General features: G+C 39.2%; 1 pseudogene; it reads left to right on the forward strand.

Moving 5' to 3' along the window:
• LOC122151316 overlaps nt 1-5176 on the forward strand; it is a 21512-nt pseudogene extending 16336 nt beyond the window's left edge.
• The last annotated feature ends 2349 nt before the right edge of the window (nt 5177-7525 follow it).

Here is a 7525-nt window from a genome sequence, read left to right on the forward strand (position 1 = left end):
TTTTTTTTTTTTTTGGTCAGTGACGTAAATGGTGACTATACACATGGACCTCACCAGATGAAATGCACAAGAATCAAATTGACTACACCTGTGAAAAGAGACAATGGAGAAGCTCAATATCATCAGTCAAAACACAAGGCAGGGGTCAACTACAGGACAAACCAGCAATTGATCATATGTAAGTTTTACTTGAAGCTGAAAATAATTAAAAGAAGTCCACTAGAGCCAAAGTACAGCCTTGAGTATATCCCATCTGAATTTAGAGACCATCTCAAAAATGATTAGAAGCGCTGAACACTAATTACCAAAGACCAGACAAGTTGTGGGATAACATCAAGGGCATCACCCATGAAGAAAGCAAAAGGTCATTTAAAAGATAGGAAAGGAAGAAAAGGTCAAAATAGATGTCAGAAGAGACTCTGAAATTTGCTCTTCAACAGGAAGTAGCTAAAGCCAATACTAAAAATAAATAAAAATTTATATAAAAATAAAAGAGCTGAACAGATTTCAAGGGCAGCTCAAAAAAACAAAGAAAAGGATTACAAGCCAATTACTATAATGAAATGAGCAAATACCTAGGAGTCAAAAACCAAAAAGGAAGAATATGCTCAGTATTTCTCAAGCTGAAAGAATGGAAGAAAAATTTCAAGCCTCGAATTGCAGTACTGAAGGATTCTATGGGCAAAATATTGAATGATGCAGGAAGCATCAAAAGAAGATGGAACAAATACACAGTCACTGTGCCAAAAAGAACTGGTTGATGTTCAACCATTTCAGGAGGTAGCATATGATCAAGAACAGATGGTATTGAAGGAAGAAGTCCTAGCCCAGGCTGCACCGAAGGAATTGGTGGAATACCAATTGAGATATTTCAACAAATGGATGCAATGCTGGAAGTGCTCATTTGTCTATGCCAAGAAATTTGGAAAACAGCTACATGGCCAACCAACTGAGAAAGTTCCATATTTGTGCCCATTCCAAAGAAAGGTGATTTAAGAGAATGCAGGAATTATCGAACAATATCATTAATACCATAATCAAGTAAAATTTTATTGAAGATAACTTAAAAAATGTTTGCAGTAGTGTTTTGTCCTGTTGTAGAGGGTTGTTATGTATCAGATCCGACTTGACAACAACTAACAACAAGAACATCTACTATTCTTTTGCATATATACTTCCTTATAAACATTTCATATGCAAGCAGTGCCCGGGTTACAAAGCCAGACTTATGGACAACTGGTACTTGCCCTTTAATGTTACATAAATTTGCCCTCACTTTAAAATGACTGAACCAGCTGTCACTGGCAACAAATTCTTCATCACAATCATCTTCACCTGCTGCATAAGCTGCTTTTAAATCACTGAAAAGGCTTCAACTTTTTTCTTGCACTAAAAACCCACTGTCATCAAGTAGATTCTGACTCATAGTGACCCTGTCGGACAGAGTAGAAATCCCCCATAGAGTTTCCAAGGCTGTAAATCTTTACCAAAGCAGACTGCCTCATCTTTCTCCCACAGAGTACCTGGTGGGTTCTAACCACCAACCTTTTTGTTAGCAGCAGAATGCTAATTTAACCACTGCACAACCAGAGCACCTTCTTGCACTAAAACAACAACAAAAAAGAACTCAAACTCCCTGCCATTGAGTCAATTCCGAATCATAGCAACCTCCAACAGGTTTCCAACGCTGTAAATCTTTACAGAAGCAGACTGCCCCATCTTTCTTCTGTAAAGCACCTGGTGGGTTCAAACCACTGATCTTTCAATTAGTAGGCAAATGCCTTAACCACTCCACCACCAGAACTCCTTTCTTGCACTGAAATAAGGCTAAATAAGAACTGAATCCACCTGTTCTGATTTACCTACATATTCAACTTGAAGACACACTTAGGAACTTATTTTGTCCATAACCCAAGAATTGCTGCTATAAGCATAGAAAATATGTATTTGAGGAGTGATTTTCAAACTGTGCTCCACTGAGCTGACTGAAAGACCACTGCAGGATGGAGAGAAGAGGTGAAGGGGTGCTCAGAGACAGGAGCATGCTAAAGCAGTAAGAAACTGGGTTCCTCCACTCCTTCACTCAGAACAGCTCCACCTATTGGAAAAGAAAAATTTGAAAACCATTTCATTTCAAGCAGGATTATTTGGCAGGAAGAAGGATGTACAATGAATTACCAGGTCCCCTTAAACACTTACATAATTGTTTGTATGGTATTAGCTATTTGGCAGAGGTCCAAAGAAACCAAAAGCTTAAGTATCAGCAGCCATTGCCCACAAATAACAAATTCAAAATAAAAACAAAGCAGTTCTGAAATGCTATTACAAATCAGGCTAAGAAAAATTGTATCTATTTACATGCAACTTTTCAAGAATTCAGTAATAATGAAACAGAATACAGAAAGGTAGCTTTTCTTTAAGCCTCTTCCCTGGGTTCCTTCTAACCAGCTGTCAGCTTCATAATGATTTTCATTATCAAAAGGGGGGTCTATCTCTTATTCTTTTTACCCTACCTCAGCTGTTCTCCTCTCTCCCTCTCTGATAATACATCCCATGTGGCTATACATATTTTTTTTCTTTTATAAAGTGTGTCATCAAATGTGAAAATTTATCAACTCTCCATCATTTCAGTCATTCCAAATGCCCAGCTTTGATCACTGGGCATTCTCACAAAAATATTCTCATCTACCTGTATGTATCAGCAATTACAGTATCTAAATGGATACCATCAAAAAATGATTGTATGGCTTTTAATGTATTTTCTTTTCCTCTGTACCATTTTTAACCTACTTCAATATCCCTGTTGAGTCTCTTTTCATTTGGCAAAGGTCAGCTGTGACTACACCTTGGAAGCAACAGGCATGGACAATCTGCTTAAATAGGACAATTTCCAGCTTTGACCTGTCTTTTATTTTTTAATCAAATATTTGGCATGTTTGGTCATAGTAGTTCATTGCTTCCTTTGCAAAGTTGCTTGGTCAATAAGAATGAGAGCACATACTCTGGACAGTATTGAATGCAATCACAGAGAAAGGGGACCTCACTTTACAGGAGACATAGTTTCCCAAAGGTGGATACAAATAGAATTTCTAAAAATGTAGTCTTATCTTGCCATGAACAAATATGATCATGCTTTATTGTCATCACTGAGTGATCATTGCCAATTATTTCCCCTTTACCTTCTGACTTTACTTAGGTCACTCCTCCAAGTTGTTAATGATCTATAAACACATCAAATGCATCAAAAGAAAACAATATTTTTTAAAAAAATGAGAAAATTTTGGATATGAAAACGCATTATTAACATGACTAATCACCTCTCCAGTTTGTTGGGCTTTTAACTTTGAACTTTCATTCACAAATAAACACTCTTATAAACAAATAACCATTAATACCATTATAAAGAATTCTGTATTAAAAAAAAAAATTCTAGTCCTAATGGACAACCTTGTACCCACTAAAGAAGCTAATCTATGCAGTGCATCACAAACAAGGGTACCAACACCGACAGGAGATATTACACTATGCGACAGGATTTGGCACAAATCCTGACATACCTACTCGGGCTGGGGGGGGCGGAATCCAAGCAATTTAAGTGACTAATGAAAAACAGTATTTTTGTTAAAATGAATTGACATTCTGAAATAGGATGTTAAAACAAAGCTTTGCTCCTTTACCTTCACAGTGACAGTAAAGTTTACTCTCGTCTACTGTTAGGAGTACTTCAGCAAAAAAAGTTACGGAAGACTTATCTAAAGCATCTCTGACAAGAAGCTACCCAGTCTCTACTTTTCATATCATGAGTGAGCTACTTTTCATACCATGGGTGAGTTTACACCTCAAAAAGTTGAGCATTCCATTGTTCAAAACGCCTTTGTAGGTAGGGGAGATGCTTTAGCTTTTAGGAGCTATTCCTATGCCTGTGCTTCCCCGCCCCCATTCCACTTGGTTTATTTTTCCACAGTCAAAAGATTGCTTTTTTCTTCAAGTGTAAGAACAGCCTTAGTCACCTCAATACTGAAGTTCTTCACATACTCACTCTTTCGCCTTCTGCCTGACTCCCTCACTGGAGTAGGAATAGGTAAAGAGAGAAAATGAAGCCCTAAGAGACCAAAGCTGGTGCGACACAGCCACACTTCTGCCCCCTGAGCGCAAGAAGGTAAGGTGCGCGCCAGAGGGCAATGTGGACTTCCGCTCCCATCGTACCCCGCGAGCCCAATCATGCAGAGCGCTGAAGGATTAGAGGGATGAAAAAGGACTACAGGTATGACTGTAGTGGTGGTGAGGACACTATCTAGAAATCAGCATCTCAAAACCAAAAACCAAACTAACTGCCAACCATGGATTCCAACTCATATTCCTAGTCAGTATCTCTAGAGAAGTAGATTGCCCAGTTTTCCTTCTGAGGAGTGGCTGGTGAGTTTGAACCGCCAGCTTTCTGGTTATCAGTCAAATGCCTTAGGCACTATGGCACCAAAGCTCGTAAATTAGCATAGACTTATTCAATACTACTTTCGGGATTTTCAGATAAACGACTTCAGTGAAAAAAGTGATACACCAATTCTTTTCTGTAGAAGACAAATGTGGATTACCGATTAAAAACTATGGGAGGATCATACTATGCAGGCATATTTTTTGCTATGAATATGCTCTTTTACATGGAGAAAAGGGAGACAAGATGTGTCCAGGCTGTAGCAGTCCTGTGATGTGAATTGAGAATCCTACGGAAGGTTCTATTCTCATGTGTTGCACTGTTCAAGGATGTAAGAGAACATATTTGTCAAAGAGACTTTCAGCCTCATATTAACTTACTCCACGTGAAGAGAGATGGAAAACCTGTTACCAGTGCTTAACTTGGAATTGTTATTGCCCTACCCCCAACTGAAATCTCTAATCATTTTATAATGCCGCAAGACAAGCAAAATACAACCATATCCTGCCTGTTGTATACCACCAGACAGGCACCATATGACCCGTATCCTGCCAAAGCAGCACATCATGTTACCACCATCTCCTTTAAACATGTGCCACAGAGGCCAGTGGACAGCCACAGGAAGATACCTGTATTCGTCCAGCAGAACTGTCCACAGCTCCATCTCCAATGCTATCCTTGAGAATCAAGAAACTGAGTGTCAGGAAACCTTTCAGATTTCAACAGGAAAATATGGCAATATGATAACAAATAACTGTCCCTATTCAGGATGATTTAATTTGGGTGCTTGGAAACACTAACTCTTGCCTCTGCAGCAATTCACTATCATGTATCAAGGTCAGTGAGTGGTATCACATTCTCATGACATTATGCTTCCACAACATTAGACACCATCCCACTTATTCCCCCATCAATAAGCCACCTAATGCCACATGCTCTCCAAGCCTCAGGTGCTCCTCACTTGACTTATAGCCAAGGTCTGTCACCCTCCGCATGAACATTTTACTGCCTGGCTGCCACCTTATATACTTTCTTCCAGGACCTACCCTAACTCTACATGGTAGTCCACCCATATTTGCCTACCACTCTCACCATTATAATCATAATTTTTTATGGGAGTTAACTGAAAATCAAGGGACTCTGGGCCCTCCATTTATAAGGGAAATGGCTCGTGATATGCAGCCTGCACCAGGAAAGCTACCCCTCCTCTACAAATGCAAGGTCTGTCTTCTCAAACCCCACTTCTGGGACCATATCATCCAAGTCAGACAAGATATATACCATATTACAATTATAAGAGTATTTTGAATAGAAGATAGGAGGAAAAAAATAAGTATAGGCAACCTTCTAACTAAGCTTTGACTGGGAAAGGAAAAGGACCCCTTATAGAAGTTTCTATAAAACACTTAGTGTCTTATCTCTTAAAGTAGTTTTAAACCTTGATCTTAGGACTGATTTCAAGTACTTTAGTGTAGTTCAAATAATTGGCTCACCTGAACCCAACTATGTTTTAACAACTTTGCTCCCTTCATGTGGTAAATAATACACCACCCAAAAGGAAAAAAAAAGACACTGTCATCAAAGTCAATTCCAACTCTTAGCAACCCTGTAAGAGAGAGTAGAACTGTCCCATATGGTTCCCAAGGCTAAAAATCTTACCAAAGCAGACTGTCACTTTTTTCTCTCACAGAGAGGCTGGTGTGTTTAAATCACTAACTGTTTAGTTACCAGCTGAGTGCTTTAACCACTGCACCACCAAGACTCGGTAAATTGACCCAAATGTGACAATTTGCAATATGATTTTCTAAAAAAAAAAGTGTTCCACTTTCAAAACTATTGTTTTTGTTAAATTCAGTGTTTTGTTCCTTCCATGATATATTTTGTTAACCTGGGTAAAAAGAATAAATTTCAATATGATTGTAAAAAATAGTAAAGCAATTGTACACCAATCTGTCTTTTAACTTCTAATATCTTTGCTTTTAGGCCCAAATTACTCTTTATTCCTTTAGCTGAGATTTTGAATGCAATGATTAGCAGGCTGAGCCCTGCCCGAGATTCTAGAAACTATCCAAATCAGAAGTATTTAAGTAGCTGTAGCCCAAATACTTCAAATCAGCATCAAATTCCTCTTGATACTCTAACCCTGACCTTCTGCCTCAGTTATAATAAGGCACTACCCCTCTCCTGAGATCCAGTGCTCACCTTACACTCCAGATCCAATTACTAAGGCCTACCCTGTGTTAGTACCCACCAAAGTAATTTATTATGTACTATAAACAAAACAAAAAATACACTGCCATGAAGTTGATTCTGACTCATAGCTACCCCCATTTGGTTTCCAAGGCTGCAAATCTTTATGGAAGTAGATTGCCCAGTCTTGCTTTCACAGAGTGACTGGCAGGTTTGAACTGCTAACCTTCTGGTTAGCATTCAGATGTCTTAGGCACTGTAATACCAGAGCTTCCTCTGAAAGGAGCACTGGTGGTGTACTGGTTAAGGTATTTGGCTGCTAACCAAAAGGCTGGTGGTTCAAACCCACCAGTCACTCTATAGAAGGAAGGGTAGTCTACTTCTGTAAAGATTTATAGCCTTGGAAACCCAACGGGGGTCCCTATGAGCCAGTATCACTTTGATGGCGTGAGTTTGGTTTGGGTTTGTTATAGGGCCCCTGAGGCCCTGGTGGCACAGTGGATAAAGCACTTGGCTCCTAACCAAAGGTCAGCAGTTAAAATCTACCAGCTACCCTGCAGGAGAAAGATGTGGCAGTTTACTTCTGTAAAAATTTATAGACTTGGAAACTCTATGGGGCAGTTCTACTCTCTTGTATAGGGTCACTATGAGTTGGAATCGGTATATGTCTTCTAGGATTGTGCCCTTGACTTGCCTTGTGTAAATCTAAAAAGCTATGCAAATCTTCAAAAATTTTAATTTAAAATTTTCCCTGGTGAGTTCCGGCAAGATGATGGACTAGGCAGAAAGACTGTACAGACCCTCTTCAACAAAGATAAGGGAAACCAATTAACACAGACACAGAAGATAATCCTGGAACCCTGAGCCTTGAAGGGAAGGATACACAAGTGGACTAAAACCCAA

Source organism: Orycteropus afer, unplaced genomic scaffold, assembly GCF_000298275.1.
Source record: "Orycteropus afer afer isolate SDZICR_OR568_19922 unplaced genomic scaffold, OryAfe1.0 scaffold00387, whole genome shotgun sequence".
NCBI lineage: Eukaryota > Metazoa > Chordata > Mammalia > Tubulidentata > Orycteropodidae > Orycteropus > Orycteropus afer.